The following is a 19736-nucleotide window of genomic DNA, read 5'->3' on the forward strand; positions in this document are numbered from 1 at the left end:
TTTGCTTATCCCAAAGGCTGTGGATTTTGAAACTCCTCATAGAAGCTTTCTAGAGCTGTTGTCATTTTTTATTGAAGCAGATTCAATTAGGGGCTATAATTTGTTGGTCTTTGTGGAATGACCAAAATAGAACTAGAAACAATCTTACTATCCCAGATAGTCCCACTAAAGTAGAGCTGATCTTAGGTTATGCAGAAGAAGTTCTAAGTAGGATTTACCTTTGCGCATGTGTGCAGAGAACGAACTTAACTTACCCCCATCTTGCTTGTGAAGCAACTCGGCGTAATTTGCCTGTGATCTTGTGGCAAGAGATTTACCCTTGGTGGCTTCTCGTCTCGTTGAAGACGATAAAATTTGTCTGTAGCCTTTAAGGCATCTATCTATTTTGGTTCTGATGGAGCTTCTATTTTAAAATATATATTGTGTGTGTGTGTTTTTTTTCTACTTTCCTACATCCATCAACACCCATACTACATTATTTGAAGTCAATCGAATTGTTTGCAATAATTTGAAACAAATGTGTTGACTACTTGTATATTTAATTAGAAAAAAAAAGTTTCCAATGATATGACATAGATAAGATGGTTCACAAGATTACATCATTAAGCTCTTGAAATATTTAAAATAATCCATAAAATTACATCATGAAACCTAAGAAGGTAATTACATCATAGACAATATATTTAATTAAAATTTTCAAAAGTCTTGAAATAGCTAAGATGGTTCACAAAATTAACCACATATATAATAAAAGTCCTGCAATAGCTAAGATGGTATGTAAGAAATTTGTATTCATGTCCTTGTCAAGGTTCATGTTTACTGCTGAAGCCATGTCAAATGGAGTCTCCGCGCATGCACCTGTGGCCCAATCCTTCCCAAATATAGTGGCAAAGTCATCAAAGTAAGGGAATGACTTGTTCTAGAGATCTTTGGCATTCGGATGAGACTGTACATATTATGCAAGTGTAAATATAACATACTATTGGTTAAAGAATTAATACTCATATTCGTCATACCTTTACCCATGCATCGTATACACCATTCTTTTCCTCAATACATTTAAGTTCATCATTCTAACTGAATCCACTAGTCTCATCATCTTAACATAGCAATATAATGTTTCTTTAAAATTTTGACTCTCCACTCTAAATGGAGGTTCACTCTTAGGTCGAACCAACTAACCAAAACATGAAAAATTTCAAAATAAAATAGTAGTTGAAAATAATTAATTGTTTATTCAAGCCATTAGTTTTGAAACAAGTGTCTCTTAACATCACCAAGTAATCAAAACATAGAAAATTCAAAAGGCAATATGAAAAACATAGGTCATAAAAAAGATCCAATAATAATAATTTTTAGAGACCTCGCATACATGCACCCTACTCATATATTTGAACGAAACTTCAAATTTCAATGTCAACCAAAATAGAAAATGAGTCACAAAAAGTTAGAATATAGAAATAATAATAAATAAGTAAAAGATAGAACAATGAAGAACAAAACATCAAACATTAGTAATTCGAAATCACAAGATTGATTAATTCAACGATGCCTCAAGCATAAATATTAAACACGAAACAACAGTAAAGAAAAATTTCAGAAAAAGTTCATCATCATTGGCCGTAGGATAGAAAACTTGTTTGAAGATGCTCCCCTACCAAACTCCAATGACCTGATCAATTCTTCTAACAAGCCTCCATCTGAGGAGAAACTGATGTTGTCTCACATCCCCAAACAATAGCAATGAAACATGGAAGGTTATTGAGTGAGAGGAAGCTACGATTTATAACAATGGAGGTGGCAAGAGATGAGATTTTGGGGCAATTAGAGCGACAAGGGTATGGGGTTGGATTAGAGTTTCTAAACAGTAATGGGATGGGATATGGGATCCAAAGGTGCAAGGGAGGGAAAGAGACAAAGAGATTGAGAAAACAACTCGATGATAGTAGATATGAAGAAATACAAAACCAAAATCGTAAATCTAAAGAAATACAAAATCGAAACTATAGATCTAGAGTTAGAAGTGAAGGAGGAAGATAGACCTTCCAAAATAAAGGTCGAGAAGAGTAAGAAAGAGAAAATGATGTGGCAAAGATGGTGAGAACCGAAGTGGCGGCCGAAGATTTGGAAGAGAGATTCGTAAGAGTTAAGAAGAGGTAGATTTTTCTTGAAGGGAAATACATGAGGAAGAAAAGTGAGCGATGGAAAAGGAATTTGTAAGAGGAAGAAGAGGAAGATTTTTCTTGAATGGAAATGTAGGAGGAAGAAAGGTGAGAGATTGGCGCTAGCGAGAAAAGTATTCGGGGTAGATTAGTGTTCTACCCTAGACTCAATTGATCAAAACCCGCTTCATAAACTTTGAGCTAAACATGAGGTTGACTTAAGATGCCAAACTTGACCCAAGCCAACTCCACAGGCCAAACAGCCCAAAATGAATGAATAGTTTAGATATGATTCAATCATTTTATTATATGGGATTGAAGATTGAAATTAGAAATATTTGAAATTAAAGGTTGCATCAAAATAAGATACGCTTGATTTTAAAAGAAAAATTAAATACAAGACAAAAAAAAGCAGGGGACAACATATGAGCGGCAAAATAAAAGCCGCATTATTTTTTTAAAAAATAGTTTGTCAAAAGTATAATTTTAAAAAAATAAGTTTCAATTTTAGTAATATTAAAAAAAAAAAAAAAAGAAGTCTCACGACACTAAACGACCCTCCATGTGGCAAGAAAAGAAAGACTATTAAGGCCCAAGATATAACATCTTGCGCCTGCTGACAAATATAGTACTCAACAAATTCTTTTAGCCTCCGTTGACCTAAGTAAAGGTCAGAGGAAGTTGAGGTATGAAACAAAACCGCTCTTCAACTACTTTTCAACTCCCAACTCACCACTGCTATAGAACTTATGTCGTGAATCTCATAACTTGTAAAGTGGTTGATGGGTGGGAGTCCACTTATTAATGCTTAAAAATGTAGAGATAGACTCCACAAGTAGGTATTTAATTTTGATTGTTTGTCACCCGACCGAATACCTTAGTCTATTACTAAATTAACATTTGGAGTATTCATTTTCTCTATGCAGGTCCTAATTGCACCTTTCCAAGTTCGTTCGTGCATTGAGAGTAATAAAATTTCAACAGAAATATCTATATAATTAAACTTAACTGAAAATTTATGGGCATAATTGAAATCATCTATGCCCATGTATACCGCTGTATTTACAACCATTAAGTTCATTTACTTGAAAAGTTGTCGGAAGGGACCTTTTTAAAACAATTTCAAGTATATGAATGTAATCCTTACTTAAAATTTTGACCAAAGTACTCATTCCTCCTCTGTAACATGACATTTTTCTAGATAGTAAATTTAAGGATAAGATTCTAGTGATTAGTGGGGCTAGGTGGAGAGTATGTTGTTTAGGGGTGTTCAAAAAATTCGATAATAGAATAACGCTAGTAGCCTAACCAAAACTGTAATGGTTTTGTTGGGTTATATAACCTCTCAATTTGGGTTGCATTAAAGAAATGTAAGAATCGACCATTTTGGTTCGGTACTCCGATTTTCTTGTTCTCATCTCGCACTCGTCGTCTCTCAAACCTTAGGTTTCTTCGATTTCTTGTCTTCGTCTCATTCAATCTCATAGCCGCTCAGCTCTCAGTGTCTCTCATCTCTGAATCCTTACTCTCTCGACTCTCGAATTCGGTCTCACTCGATCTCGACCTCACCATCTCTCACCATTCGCCATTCACCAACCATCGCTTGTCGCGACTGTCTCATTCATATCTCTCACGTACTTCTACTTTTTAATTATTCCAGAATCAGAGCTATCCTACCACTGCCGCCGTGAGTGATTTTATTTATTTATTTATTTTTCCGCTTACTCAGTAGCTATTATGAACTTGGTTTTTTTTTCATGTCTGCACTGTAAGTGAATTTTCTCTGTCTGATTGAAATATTTTGTCAGTAGTTATCTTTTCCCTCCTTGATACTTTTGTTTCTATAAAATAAGCCAATAAATAACAAAACAGTGGGCGGCGTATCCTTTACCTCACAAGCTCTGTTCAAGCTCAGGCGCGAAGTTTAGGGAAAGTTTAGTGTAAGTTTTGACCTTCATTTTTTGTAATTTCGTTCTTCTGTTAGCTGAAATTTATGAAATTGTCTTTTGTCCGATTGTTCCTTGGCTTTAACTTTGATCTAGATTCTGAATATGGAAACGCAAAATTCGGGACGATTGTTGAGTTGAGCGATTGAACGATTTCGTTCCAGTTTTACCATATGGGATGTGAAATTGGGATGGATACGACAATTTTATTTTACTTTTATATCTTAATTATTTTTGTTGATGCAATTTTTGGAAACTCGGGTCGGGTCGAACAAATCAAGTAATCCGAGAAATTAACCGTCGAACTTTTGGATAAGGATTTGATTTGAAAAACTTGGAGGAGCTTGAATCTGCCATAAGAGAGAAAATAAGAAAACACCGGTGTGGTGTCGGCCGACCACAATCCAATGCTTAAGTCAATTGATGAGCTTTAAGCGTGGAAGAGAGGAAATAAGCAAGTCTCGAGTGAATTGCTTGAAAGAGAATGACATACCTCCCTTCTATTTATAGGTTTTGATGGCAGCTGTGTGAACATGTGTCGAAAAGTCAAAGAGGTTTTTGTCAAAGTCAACCGCCGCTCTATAATTGGCTGTATAATGAGACCAATAGATGCGCAAAGAAAGTCGGTGGGCATTTTGCGTCAAATATCTACGCTATGGTGGCGGCTTTGTTGGCGGTGGTTAAAGAAAGTGGTTGAAAAAGGGGTGCGTCCTAATAGGCCGCACAAAATCGGGGCCTACTGCCACAAGGCGGCGGCTCCGCTCAACTTTCCCCCTCTCAGTGTTTTATTGTGCGGCTGGGAGGGGGTGCCGCACAATGCATGGTAATGTCATGCATTGTGCCATGTATTGTGCATCGAACTGATTTTTTCTTCAATGGGTTGGGTTCTCTTGGGCCCAATTCCTTTCTCACTTTACGGGCTGCCAATTCTCTTTTAATTCCTCCAACATTAAGCCCCCACTTCAAAGTTAGGGTTTCCTAGCTTTGGAGTATGTTGTGACTTCCATTTGGTTGCTTCTTCATTTATCGCAGTCGTCGCACTATTTGCCGTTGATTTTTCCTCGGATTTCCAGTAAGTGATCTTTTTTTTTTGAAACCGAAATCCGCACAACAGGCCACACAACAGATCGTCAAACGGATTACCGAATTTTGCTCTCTTCTTCAGTCGTTACTCATCAGCGAGGTATTTATGTATTTCCACGTTCGTTGTTAAATGTGTTGTCCATGGTGTTCTTCACAGCTCCACCCGACTTTTGTGAGCGCTTGTCCCTTAAAATATCCTTGCCGCTTAGAACAGAGCTCAATTTCACACTATTTTTCTTTTGGCTGCCGAATATTATGCACAATATTGTTCTTTAAAGCCGCACTTTGTTCCCTACTTGTGGGCGCATGGTCTTCACGTAAGTATATAAAAAGGTATCACGACATCCTTTTTGTACATATCTTGCTTGAAAATTTGTCTTTTCTCTCAACAATAGTGCGGTTTATTGGGCATCTTTGAGGCTTTAGGGCATTTATTGTGAATTTTTTTGAAGGATTTTTTAGCAGATTACTAGGATTAGTCGTAGTCAAGGCACCTGATTATGCGGTTTTTTGGGCGGTTCTGAGAGCATAGTACTGTTTATTGGGCCTTTTCAGAGACATCATCCACTTTTTACGCATCTAGTTAGGCATCCTTGAAGTCACTTGGTTGGGCATTCCTGAAGTTCTGTCTAGTTTTTTTTCCTTTGAGAAGCTCGTTTGAAGGCAATTTTTAGCAATGTACTTTTCAAGGTAATTTTTCGATCTTTTACTTTTTTCTAATGCAATATGAAGATCTTGGTTTAGGGAGTTCGGTAGCCGTTAGCCCTTTAAACCCTTGTTATGAAGAATTTACGTTTGACTCTTTAGAATTCTTTGACCCAGTTGGGCTTCCTTCTCCCGTACTTTCATTAGACGTAGGAACCTCGAGGGTTGGGGGACATACCGATGAGTGTTCCTTTGCTCAGGCGGTGGTTGAGAGAGCGGCTGCTGGGGTAGCGGACAGTGAGTTTTCAGGTAGAACTTCAGACGAACCTGAGAGTGTATATTTGAGTTGTGTCGGTATTACTGCTGTTTTAGAGTGAGTCAATACAGGTGAAGTAAGACCAGAAGGGGTTGACACACGTTGTTTGAGCGTAGACGTTATTACTCTAGCCCTGAGGTAATTGTTGATGTCATCTCCAGATCAGTACTCATTTGCGGGGCCCGCCAGCATTCGCTCCACCATTACTCAGAGTACTCTGGACTTTTATCGTTTTACTTATGAAATTCCAGAGAACATTGTTATGCGCGTGTCGGGTCCTCATGAGCGGATTTGCAGCCCACCTCCAGGTGAAACAGTTTTGTATACTGCCATGTTTAGTCATGGTTTGCGGATTCCTCTTCATCCATGTGTGCAGCACTTTTTGCGTGATGTTGGCTTAGCTCCCACCCAGCTGGTCCCTAATGGGTGGAATCTATTACTGGCATGTTTCATAGCTTGGCAATACGGCTGCGGAGGAGGCTTGACCGTAGAGACTTCTGCTATTCTGCACACCTTTGTTTTGAAGGTTGTTCCTCATCGGGAAAACCAATATTTTTGTTTATCAAAGAGGAAGGAGAAGAAGCCCTTAGTGGAGTCAGAAAGGGCTGGAAAGCAGAAGACCTCTAATATGGCTTCTAGTCGTCGTGATAGACAGAAAGTTACTATGTCTAGCTCTAATAAAAACTGGAAAAGTGAGTGGTTTTCTATTAGTGGGGATTGGCTTTCCACTAGGGGAGGTATTTATGATATCCCGACTGATTTCAGGGCTCCTGGTAGGCATTTACTATTTTATTGCCTTTTTTTTTTGCTTCTTTTCATTGCTAACTTGTTTTTTTTATGGACATCTAGTCTTGGCTCGTATCCGTGGTCGACGTACCTACGCTGCTGCACGTTTAGAAAGAGGTCTAACTGACGTGGGAAAAACGAGAACTTACTTACAGAAGGCAGTTTGCGTCACCACGGCCTATCAGATTTGACCCGACCTCTCTCCGAGGCTCAGAGTCGACTTGTTAGTGAGCCTCTATCTCCTAGTCATATTAGCGATTCCACTTTAGGTAAGTTCTCTGTCTTTGACTTTTATTTGCTTTTTGCTTTATGATTTGCCTTTATGGTTTACCATTTTTTGCTATTAGATTCTTCCGAGTCTTCTGAAGATCAGGCGGAGATGAGTTTTTTTGATCGACTTCGAGCTAACAAAAGGCCTGCCTTGAGTGGGGGAGCTTCGAGTTCGATTCCACCAGCTCAACGCTGTCGAGGGGTAGAGCCATATACTCTTCCTCGACCTGCCGGTGTTACTCCTACGACTACTATTCGCCTTCCTCCTTTGTCTGCTTGATCTATGCTTCCTATTTATGCTACTATGACCTTTGGGCCGTCTCTCCCTACGATTCTTGAGTCTTCCCATCTCGAGAGATCCTCGTCTTCTTTACGAGGCCCTGTGTTTGGTTTTCAAGGACCTTACCAAGCACCATTGCTACCGGAAGAGATTGATAGGGTTGGGAGACATATTCAGGAGAAGGTGCAGAGGGGGATTCTTCCTGGCTCATCCTCCGATGGCGACCCTAATCGGGACATTTGTCATGCTTTGCGTGAGATACACAAGGTGAGCTTGCTTTTCTCGCCTTCTTCTTTTTCCTTTCTTTATTCTTCGTGTTTTCCTCTGTTTTACTACCGTTTGCTTGTTCTTCAGCATTGCACATTGGTTGGTTCATCGGTTTATCGTATGGGAACCGAGCTGTCTTATTTGCAGCAGCAGAAGATTGGGGTCGATATAGCTTTGGAAGAATCTCGAGAACTTACGCGCCAACTTAGCCGACAGAAGGCAGAGCTCAAGAAAACGCTTGGTCAGATACAATCTGAGCATGACCGTGCGATGGCAGAAATTGAGGCTATGAGGGAGAATCTGACTAGACATCAGACGGAGTCAGATTGGGCTAAGGTCGAGCTTGCAAAATGCAAGGCCGAGCTCGAGGCTTTACATACTGATTGGCGAGAGCCTAGCAGACTGGAGGCCGCGATGCGAGAGGCAGGTGCCCTTGTGGCTATGCATAATGAGGCTACGGAGTTGGGTGTATCGTGGGTAACTACAATGGTTGGTGAAAGATATCCTGAGGTAGACTTAGGATTTCTTTCTTTCAGCTCTAGAGGCGGAGTTGGTTCGACCAGGCGAGTCTAGTCATCCTGAGGTTGTGGTGGTCGAGGCAGGTGACGTGGCGACATCTACCGCGGGTCCTACCAGTTCTTCCACTCGTCTAAATGACCTGGCCTCTCAGTTGGATGATACTATGGATACACAGGGTGAGACTTGGGACGATGCTTCAGGGAGGGATGAGGTGTAGGGGTAGTTTAGCATGCTTTTCCTTGTTTATTTGGTTTTTGTATGTGTTTTTGTAAAGACATGCTTCATGAGACATCCGTTGGTTTAACCAAGTACTTTTATTTATTTACAATCGCGCATTTCAAGCTACGGATAATACTTCTTAAGATGTTCTACATTTCATGGATGCTTTAATTGTTTTCTTTCAAGATTTTCCAAGTAGTACGTACCAGGTCGGGCGATTCGAGTGATACGATAAGGACCTTCCCATGTAGGGCCGAGTACTCCATCGGTATTGTCCTTAAACCCTTGTGCTACATTGCGTAGTACTAGATCACCTTCCTGGAAAGCTCATGGTCGAACATTGGTGTTGTAGTGTCGTGAGTTGCGTTGCTTTTGGGCGATGATTCGTTGATGAGAGACTTCTCGGATTTCATCTAGAAGATCTAGATGCATTCTGAGTTTCTCATAATTGGCGATGTGATCGTATTCTTTTATTCTTAGAGAAGGCAGTCTTATTTCCACAGGGATGACTGCTTTGGTACCAAAAGCCAAAGAGAAAGGAGTTTCTCCAGTAGCTATTTTGGCAGTAGTCTGGTAGGCCCATAATATGCTAGGTAATTCTTCAGCTCATCCCCCTTTTAAGGATTCTAGTTAGGTCTTCAGGCAATGTTTAATAATTTTGTTCACTGCCTCGACTTGTCCATCGGATTGTAGGTGTGCTGGGGAGGAGCAAAAATGACGGATGTTGAGTTGCTCGCAGAAATCTTTAAAGTTGGCGTTATCAAACTACTTGCCGTTATCGGAGATGCAGCTTCCTCTTGGTCCAGACACTTTAGCAGGGGTTGTGAATATCCTCGTTTGTACAATACATCATGGATCATGTATTGGGCTGCTTGTCGCTGTAATCGACGGGTCTCGATCATGTTGGTAGGTAACTCACCCGTATTAAGGTATTTAATGATCGAACAAATCCATGAGCCATGGCCTAGGACATTCATAGTGTAGACATCGATGGTCTTTTCTGTACTAGACTGTAGTACGAATGTGACAGGGATATTCCTACCAACGTTGGTTTGATAAGCGATTGCCAATTGGGATAATGCATCCGCATTCTTATTTTCTAATCGAGGAATCTACCAAATCTCCCATTTTGGAAAGCCGGCTAATAGTTGCTTGTTAGGGTTGACTTTTTACTGCAAAAACATGTGTCGGTAGCCCTGTTTGACCACGTTTTTTACCTATTTCCCATTATTATTTGCCAAAAAGAACCATATATTCTTAAAGTAGAACATACATAGATTATTTATGCATAAAAATCAAACTATGGTACTTTAGGAAGAATATGAGATAAATGCGGTCAAAGTTGGAAGAAAATAACAGAATTCTATCTTTTGCAGAATTGCGCCTGGCGCATTTTTCGAGGGCAAGTTGTCAAAACGCACGTTTTGATTAATGAAGGGCAAGGAGGACATTTCCCACATGTTCAAAACCGTGAGTCCAAGTCCAAGAGAGATGGTTAGGTGAATCTCAACCCTTTTCCACCTAAAATGGAGGGGAGTTTCAACCAACCTATGGTGCTATAAAAGGAGGCCATCCATCCCTCAGCAAATCATCCCTTCCAAGCTTCATTTCATCTTCTTCTAGATGCTCTCTAGTTGTCGAACACGTTTTTAGGGTTTATGTTCATGTTCTAGTTGTTCATTTCTTTGTTTTTCACGCTTTTACCTTTCGTAGTGCTTTTAATTCAATTTCTTACTTCCGTTCTTTGTTCATTCTGTTATTTTAAAGTTCTTTAGCGAGTTTCAACTCCCCTCACGCTCGAGAGAGAATAGTGTTAAGCTAGAACTCCTTGTACGGCTTATTTATTCATTTAAATTCAATGAAAAATACTTTCTTTATGTTTTCGTGCATTTACTTTCATTTAATTATGTTCTAAATTAGTTATCAACCTCCTTGTGGAATGCCTTAGTCAAATGATTTGATTTTCAACACGCTCGGGATTTTGGCCAGATTGCGCCTGACACTTTTTTGGGTTGGTTTCTAAAAACTTCGCTTTACGTCTTTTTTCCATTTGGCCAGTGGGAACTTGATTTATACACTAAAGCCCAACCTTGGGAAAGGTGAGTTAGGTAAAATAATAGGAAACCAATATGGGATGTGACTTAGGAATAAGCGCATAAAATATGATCCTAGGAATAGGCCCTCTGACCCATAATGCAAATGAGTTGGTTGATATTCTCTAGGATTGTAATCACACATAGGAATATGATTGTAGGTTACCCTAGCCTCTGCAGCAACCAAAAGTGGTAGTGAAAGAGTAGAACTCAAATCCCAAGAAAAGTCAGGAATTGCGCCTGGTGCATTTTCCCAACATAGTGTGTTTTTCATGTTTTGCATCAAAACTAAGGTAGGAGACAAGGAGGTTGAGTTTCATTAAATTGCTTGATAGTTAAAACCCCAAACAACAACATTTCACCATTATTTTCTTCCTAAATCATAATTGCATATTTGAACTATTTCACTGCATTACTTGATTTTGAAAAGCAACAAGTCCCTGAGGATTCGACCTTGGATTACTTCCGAGTATTACTTGTGATCGTGTGCACTTGCACGAGTCTCTAATCTTTTTAAAGGTAGAGAAAATCCCAACAAGTTTTTGGCGTCGTTGTCGGGGACTTGAGTGTCAAATCATATTCTTTTCAAGTGAATTATTTCATTGTGTGATTGTTGCATACCTCTGTCCTTGGAATTAACTGTTATATCTAACCATTAAAGGAGTTGTGTATGAGCACAGGGTATGGTTGGTTGACCTTTGATCCAGAGATTGAAAGAACCCTTAAGAGGAGAAGCCGTGAGCAGAGGTTGAGAAAAGAGAAAGAAAGTAAAAAAAAAAAGAAAGAAGTTGAAGAAGAAGAGACCATCGAGATGAATAGAAATGCACAAGATCCTCCACCGCCACAAAATCCACCTGTGAATGGAGATATGGCAGATGAAGGAGCAGCAAACCGAGTAGGAGAAATTCCTAATCTGATCCTTCTAGCAGATAATCGAGATTGTAGCCATGCGGAATTATGTCACTCATGCGTTCCACAACCTAAATTCAGGGATAAATAATCCTTTACCCCAAGCCGCACAGTTCGAGCTGAAGCCAGTCATGTTCCAGATGTTACAGACGATGGGCCACTTCGGAGGATTGACTAATGAAGATCCTTACTCCCATCTCAAATCCTTTATTGAAATAGCTAATGCATTTCAACTTCCTGGTGTTTCTGAGGATGCACTAAGATTAAAAATGTTTCCTTTTTCTCTCAGGGATGGTGCAAGGACTTGGCTAAACGCGTTAGAACCAAATTCTATCAACACATGGGCAGAACTGACGGAGAAATTTTTGGCCAAGTACCACACTTTGACCAGGAACGCAGACCTCCGAGAGGACATTGTGTCTTTTAGACAGAAGGAGAACGAAGCAGTTCAAGAAGCTTGGGAGCGTTTTAAGGAGTTACTTAGAAGATGCCCGAGCCATGGATTGCCCACATGTGTGCAGATTGAACAATTCTATAGAGGATTGGATCGTTCATCAAGGATGATGTTGAACACTGCAGCCAATGGCTCGTTGTTAGAGAAGTCGGTAAATGAGATCGTTGATATCTTGAATAAGATGACAGACATTAATGACCAAGGCGAAATAGGAAGGTCATTACCAAGAAACAAGTATCAGCTGGAATCTTTGAGTTAGACACAGTAGCTTCAATGCAAGCCCAAATGGCGGCTATGAACCAAATGTTAAAGCAGTTGACAATGGAGAAGGAAACCAAAACCGTCACTTCGGCGATACATGAACCCTCTCCTATTTTGCAAATTTCATATATATCTTGTGTCTATTGTGGTGATAACCACTTGTATGAGAACTGTCCAGCTAATCCAGCGTCTATTTTTTATGTAGGTCAAGGTGCCCAGCGGAATTTCAACCCGTATTCAAACTCTTACAACCCTGGATGGAGGCACCATCCAAACTTTTCCTGGAGTAACCAAGGAGTAGCTAGTAGCAGTGCACAAGCATCCGCTCAACAATACAAGCAAAACTATACTCCTTCTGGTTTTCCAACTCAACTGGCGTCGCAGCCTCAACAATATAATCAGCAAATAAGTCAAAATACTACTCAGCAAATAAGTCAAAATACCATGATGAAAGAGTTCATGACAAGAACTGATGTTGCGATAAGAAGCTTGGAGATGCAAGTGGGGTAGATTGCAAATGACAAGAAATCTAGACCCCAAGGTACATTGCCTGGATACACAGAAAACCCAAAGCGAGATCGTGAGGGAAAGGAGCATTGTAAGGCGGTTATCACAAGAAGCGGATTAAGTTATGAAGGACCTTCACTTCCAGACGAAGGAACTCATGTAGTTACACCTGTTCCTGCACCACCTCCAATCCACAACAAGAAGAGAAAGCAGAACCTGTAAGTTCAGAAGAAAAAGATAAGAAGGCGGATAAAGGTAAGCAAGTAGTGCCCAGCACTACTCCACAGGTAGGTAATATTAAGATTCCTCCACCTTTCCCCCAAAGGCTAGTTAAAAAGAATCAGGATGGTCATTTTAAGAAGTTCTTTGAGATTCTAAAACAGTTGCATGTCAATATACCTCTCATAGATGCTTTAGAACAAATGCCTAACTACACTAAGTTTTTAAAGGACATCATATCTAGGCGTAAGAAGTTAGGTGAGCATGAGACGGTAGCCTTGACAAAGTGTAGTAGTGATGCTCTAGGGAATCCATTGCCTGTTAAATGTAAGGACCCAGGAAGTTTTACCATCCCCTACTCAATAGGAGGTAAGAACCTAGGAAGAGCATTGTGTGACTTAGGAGCAAGCATTAATCTTATGCCTCTTTCTGTCTTTAAAGAGTTAAATATAGGAGAAGCTCGTCCCACTACTGTCACTTTACAACTAGCTGATAGATCCATAAAGAAACCTGAAGGAAAAATAGAAGATGTGCTTGTTAAAGTTAATAAGTTTATTTTTCCCGCCGATTTCATAATTTTAGACTGTGAAGCAGATCTTGAGGTGCCGATCATTCTTGGGAGGCCATTCTTAGCAATTGGAGATACGGTTTTCAATGTTAGGAAAGTAGAGATCACGATGAAGGTCAATGATGAACAGGTAGCCTTCAATGTCCTCGATGCGATGCATCTCCCGGATGAAGTCGAGGAGTGCTTTACAATAGGAGCAATCATGGAGGAACTCCAGCAAATGATGGTGGAAGACTTGGAAGCAAATTTGGAGGCTGCAGAAAAAGAATCCAAAATTGCGCCTGACGCAATTTTGCCCCAACTTGAGCGTTTTGAGTTTTTGCAGCAGACAATAGCGGATTTGAAGGCCTTGCAACCTTCCATCATTGAACCTCCATAATTGGAAAAGAAACCCCTACCTTCTCATTTAAAATATGCTTATTTGGGTTTAAACGATACTTTGCCCGTTATCATTTCTTCATATTTGTCTAATGAACATGAATCTTTGCTTTTGCAGGTTTTATCAAAGTACAAGAGGGCTATTGGATGGACCATAGCGGACATAAGAGGAATTAGCCCTACATTTTGCATGCACAAAATCATCCTGGAGGACAGAGTCACAAATTCTATCGAATGCCAAAAGAGGCTTAACCCGAAAATGAAAGAGGTGGTCAAAAAGGAAATCATAAAATGGTTAGATGCTGGAGTGATCTACCCCATTTCGGATAGCAGTTGGGTTAGCCCGGTTCAATGCGTTCCCAAGAAGGGTGGTATGACGGTGATTACAAATGACGACAACGAGTTGATCCCAACTAGAACGGTGACTGGTTGGAGAGTGTGTATGGACTACCGTCGGTTAAACAAGGTAACTCGAAAAGACCATTTTCCATTACCCTTTATTGACCAAATGCTTGATCGTCTTGCAGGGAAGGAATGTTATTGTTTCCTCGATGGGTATTCATGGTACAACTAGATTACTATAGCTCCGGAGGACCAAGAAAGACCACGTTCACGTGTCCCTGTGGGACATTTGCATTCCGGAGAATGCCGTTCGGTCTTTGTAATGCTCCCGCTACCTTCCAAAGATGCATGACCGCTATTTTTTCAGACATGATAGAAAGCACGGTAGAGATTTTTATGGATGATTTTTCTGTGTTTGGTGAGTCGTTTGATGTTTGTTTAGAGAACTTAGAGAATGTTTTAAAAAGGTGTGAAGAGACTAACCTTGCGCTTAATTGGGAGAAGTGTCATTTTATGGTACGTGAAGGTATAGTCTTAGGTCACAGAATTTCAGAAAAAGGAATTGAGGTCGATAGGGCTAAAATAGATGTGATTGCTAAACTACCCCCTCCTACAACTGTAAAAGGTGTTAGAAGTTTCTTAGGACACGCGGGTTTCTACCGCCGTTTTATAAAAGATTTTGCAAAAATTTCTAAGCCCTTGTGTCAGTTGTTGGAAGTGGATCGACCCTTTGTTTTTTATGAACATTGTTTGAAAGCTTTTGAGACACTTAAGAAAGCACTTAGCTTAGCACCTATCATAATTGAACCATATTGGAATTTGCCAATTGAACTAATGTGTGATGCAAGTGATTTTGCTGTAGGTGTGATGTTGGGTCAACGGAAAGGTAAAATTCTTCATCATGTTTATTATGCAAGTAAAACTTTGAATAGTAGTCAGTTGAACTATACGGTGACTGAGAAAGAACTTTTGGCTGTTGTTTTCGCATTTGATAAGTTTCGTTCATATTTGATTGGGACAAAAGTGATAGTGTTTACCGATCATTCTGCACTTCAATATTTGTTTGCTAAAAAAGAAGCTAAGCCTAGGTTGATTAGATGGATCTTGTTGTTACAAGAGTTTGACTTAGAGATAAAAGATAGAAAAGGAACAGAAAACCAAGTAGCGGATCATCTATCTAAGCTAGAGTCTTCTTTGCAGCATGATAGTTGTGAGATTAAAGAGCATTTTGTGGATGAGTATCTTTTAGCTATTTCTGAAGTCCCTTGGTATGCTGACTATGCGAACTATCTGGTGAGCAAAATAATTCCTAATGATCTGAGTAAGCACCAAATAAAGAAGTTCTTTCATGATGTCAGGTTTTATAGATGGGATGAACCTTTCTTGTTTAAACTAGGACCTGATAATATTCTTCGTAGGTGTGTTGCTGGGCATGAACAGAAGGAGATTCTAGAGGCATGCCACAAATCATCATATGGTGGGCATTTTGCTGGACGTAAGACTGCAGCAAAGGTCCTCCAAAGTGGTTTCTTTTGGTCGTCTCTATTTCGAGATGCTCATATATTCACTCAAGGATGTGACCCGCTATCAAAGATCAGGTAACTTGACAAGGAAGCATGAGATGCCCTTAAACCCAATATTGGAAGTTGAACTTTTCGATGTTTGGGGCATCGACTTTATGGGTCCGTTCCCACCTTCATTCGGTAAGAATTACATTCTCTTGGCTGTTGATTATGTCTCGAAATGGGTTGAGGCTTTGGCCACCCCTACTAACGATGCCAAGGTAGTTTCTCTCTTCTTGCAAAAGTTTATTTTTACTAGATATGGTACACCTAGATGCTTGATTAGTGATGAGGGTACGCACTTTTTGAATAGAGCAGTAAGTAATTTGCTTAAAAAGTATAACATTCACCATAAGATTGCTACTGCATATCACCCACAAACTAATGGACTAGCAGAGGTATCAAATAGGGCAATAAAATCAATTTTAGAGAAGTCTGTGAATGTAAATAGGAAGGACTGGGCTATTAAACTTGATGATGCTTTGTGGGCGTATAGAACTGCTTATAAAACTCCATTAGGCATGTCCCCATATCGCATTGTTTTTGGTAAAGCATGTCATCTTCCATTAGAATTAGAACATAGAGCATATTGGGCTACGCGGAAACTAAATTTTGATTATGTTGCTGCAGGTGAAGCGAGATTGCTCCAGTTACATGAGTTGGATGAATTTCGTCAGTTTTCTTATGAGAATGCCAAGATGTACAAAGAACAAACTAAGAAGTGGCATGATAAAAAGATAATGGACAAGAATTTAGAACCTGGAAACTTAGTTTTGCTTTTTAACTCTAGATTAAAGTTGTTTCCAGGTAAGCTTAAGTCTAGATGGTCAGGGCCATTCGTAGTTGAACATGTTTATCCACATGGAGCAGTGGATTTAAAGGGTTCTAAAGGTAATATCTTTAAGGTAAATGGGCATCGGGTCAAGAAATATTATGACGAGTATATTGATAGAGGTAAAACCTCTGTAATACTGAAAGACCCATGAGAAAACAGTGGAAACAATCCCTCGGACAGTTTGGGGGCGTTTTTATGTAAAATATTTTTTTGTTTTCTTTTTACAAAATTTTTACACTTTCTTTAAGGCTTCTTGGTGTAGATTCCAAATCTAATTTTTGTTTTTGCATTTGAATTTTGCAAGATCAAGATCTGACCCACGTCAAAATTGCGTCAGGCGCAATTTAAGAGACAATTTCGATTTTTTTGAGTTATGGATTAGGGCTTTCGTGGGCTTTATGTGAGTTATGTTTAAATGGGCTTTGGGTTGTTTTTAAATCAAAAAGAGGCCCAATTTTAAACCCAATTATGTCTTTAATAGCTTTTAAAACATAAAACAAAAAGCCCTAGAATTTGAAAACACCCCATTCACGATTTTTACCATAATTTTCTCACTTGTTTTCAAATCTTCTCTCAAGAAATCTCAAAGATTCTCAAAGTCTCTTTCATCTCTCTCTTTTTCGGCACTTTTAGGGTTTATTGGAGGGATTTTCGTTGTTGATCGTGAAGCAAACTCAAGAACCATGGAAGGTTCATCTTCCTCCAAGCCACACGACAAAGAGAAGGAAAAGAAGAGTGTTGTTGCCTCCACCAACCAAACCGGGTATGATTCCTCTTGAACCTCCTAGGATTTCTCATGAAAAGTTAGTTTTTGATCCTAGGGAACAAAGAAGAACATATGAGGAAGCTATAAGAATGAACCCTAGGAGAAATCAATCCTTAGGTGGTACAAATTCTGAAAAAATTATTATGGAATCTAAGGATGCTAGGGTTAATAAAGAGGATCGTAGTGAGAAGAAATTAGGAGGAGTTAATAAAGTCTATCTTCGAAAAAATCAATCTTTAGAGGAAAAAGGTGCTGTTTTAGATGAAGAAATAGCTAGACTTCAAGAGAGGGCGAAGATGTTCACTAAAAATAACAAAATTAGGGACAAAGAGAATGAGAGGGTTTACGCGAAAATTGAGGAATTAAACATAAAATGGTAAGAATTCATGGAAAACTCAAAGAAAGTGAGTGAGGAGATTCAACTTGAGTTAAATAGCATGAGTACACGTCGTAGGATGAATCTTTCTCAAGATAACCTCGTTTCCGAGTCTTTAGAACTGTCTATCCCTCCCCCTCTTTCCACTATTGTTGTTGTGCATGTTGAAGGTCAAGAACAGGGTAGTGGGGATTCAGAACACGACACGGAGCCCTTGGAGCATTCAGATTCAGCCACGGTCGAAATTCAATGCCAAATTGCGCCTGGCGCAATTATGGACGAGACTCCACCGGCCACTCTACAAGGTATTTTGTCTCCATCTTTTCCAGTTCCTATCTTGACTAAAAAACCCTAGTTTTTTATGATTTAGAACAGGAAAGGACAACATCGAAAATTGCCGAAATTTTGGTGGCGTTGAATGAAGCAAGGGGAGAGGATCCATTCGAGGATGATGGAAATAGTGGGGCAGCACAAGAACAATTGAATGCTGATAGAGAAGATGAAGATTTTGGAGAATTACCCCAAGAAGTGCATGGAGACGAGTTTGAGGACGAGGAAGACAATGACGATATCTTCCAATATGAAGTGAGAGTACGAACTCCGGTGCACGAATCTCAGCAAGTTGATGAGGAGCCCTCTACAAAAGAGCAAGAAGGCACATCCGGTCCTGTGGATGTCCCTAGTGAGGCCATGGCGGAATCATCTTCCTCTTCTTCACAAGGTAAGACCCCTTCTTTGTCGAGTTTGAATTTTTCTGACCCAAACTTTGTTCCTAATACAGAGACTTCAGATGAGGAGGTGAGCTTGACCGAAGTGGTGAAGAAAACACAAAAGAAGAAAAAAGTGGAGGAAATTGCGCCAGGCGCAATTTCTAAGCCTAGGACCCGTGCCGCTGTAGCACGTTTGGCTGCTCAAAAAGAAGCCGAGGCCGGTCCATCTAAAAAAGCCAAGAGGGCTAGGGTGCAAAGAGGGGCAAAAGAGCCACTTGAGGAGGCCAATGAAGAGGATGCCGATTCTACCGAGCAGACACCATCAAGAGTAAAAAGGGTGAGATTGGAGGTGAGAAGGCCCACCTTCACAACACGTGATATCCTCCTTGAGAGAGGTTTTGATGAGGTCCAAGAGCCGGTGCCGGAATATGTTAGGAGGAGGCTTGTGGAGAATGGTTGGGAGACATTGTTTGCCCCCATTACACGTGTATCAGAAGACTTGGTGAAAGAGTTTTACGTTGCCATCAACCCACACCGAGGGGATGTAGTGAGAGTATGGGGTAAAGTGGTAAAATTCTCGCCTTCCATTATTAATACTCACTATGGTTTGTTGAATGTCTTTAATGCCATAGGTAATGAAATTTTGGTGCATCCATCGGACGAGCAAGTGGCGGAGGCGCGTAGACTTATTTGTAAACCACATAAGACATGGACTATCTCAACCACGGGGAAGCTTTCCTTAAAGCCCCTTGACATTAATGAGCAAGCGACAGTTTGGATGTATGTGGTGAAGAACCGGTTGATACACACATCTCACGATTCCTCCATTAAGCGCAATAGGGCGATGATGGTGTACATTCTCATGAAGGGCGTTGAGTTCAACTTTGGGGAACTCATAAGAAATGAGATACGGAGTTGCTCGGAGAAAATGGTAGGCCCACTTGTTTTTCCTGGACTAATAACTGAGTTATGCTTGCAGGCGGGAGTGGAAGCCACTGATGCCAATGTTGTGATACCCAAGAAGCCTTTCACATCTCTAAGAAAAGTTCGGGAATATTCCATTGTTCGAGAGGAAGATTCTCCCATTACCGCCACGGATCCCGAGACCCGAGGGGTGGTGACTAGGGAGCAGTATGACGAGCTTAGCCCCAAGTATAAGCTTTTGTTAGTCACTCAACGTGCTACATGTGCTTTCCTTAAAAAGATATACAGTGATGAAGCACCTTCTTTCCCCGATGAGCTGGCGGCCGATTTACCATCTTC

The 19736-nt window shown here is 40.2% G+C and overlaps 1 long non-coding RNA gene and 1 other non-coding gene across 3 annotated transcripts in view; both read right to left on the reverse strand.

The window, feature by feature from the left end:
• Positions 1 to 582: 582 nt before the first annotated feature.
• The window catches only part of LOC148208316 (uncharacterized), a 34200-nt gene continuing 15046 nt past the window's right edge, over positions 583 to 19736 (reverse strand). For both annotated transcript variants that reach the window (XR_015788998.1, XR_015788997.1), the window contains one exon: positions 583 to 946. This is a non-coding gene — a long non-coding RNA (uncharacterized LOC148208316). The remainder of the gene's footprint in view (positions 947 to 19736) is intronic.
• LOC148208317 (small nucleolar RNA R71) lies at positions 11894 to 12000 on the reverse strand. Its single transcript, XR_015789120.1, has one exon. It is a non-coding gene; the product is annotated as a small nucleolar RNA R71 (small nucleolar RNA).

This window comes from Momordica charantia (assembly GCF_013281855.1).
Source record: "Momordica charantia cultivar OHB3-1 chromosome 11 unlocalized genomic scaffold, Mcharantia_2.0 BLBB01000011.1, whole genome shotgun sequence".
Taxonomy (NCBI): domain Eukaryota; kingdom Viridiplantae; phylum Streptophyta; class Magnoliopsida; order Cucurbitales; family Cucurbitaceae; genus Momordica; species Momordica charantia.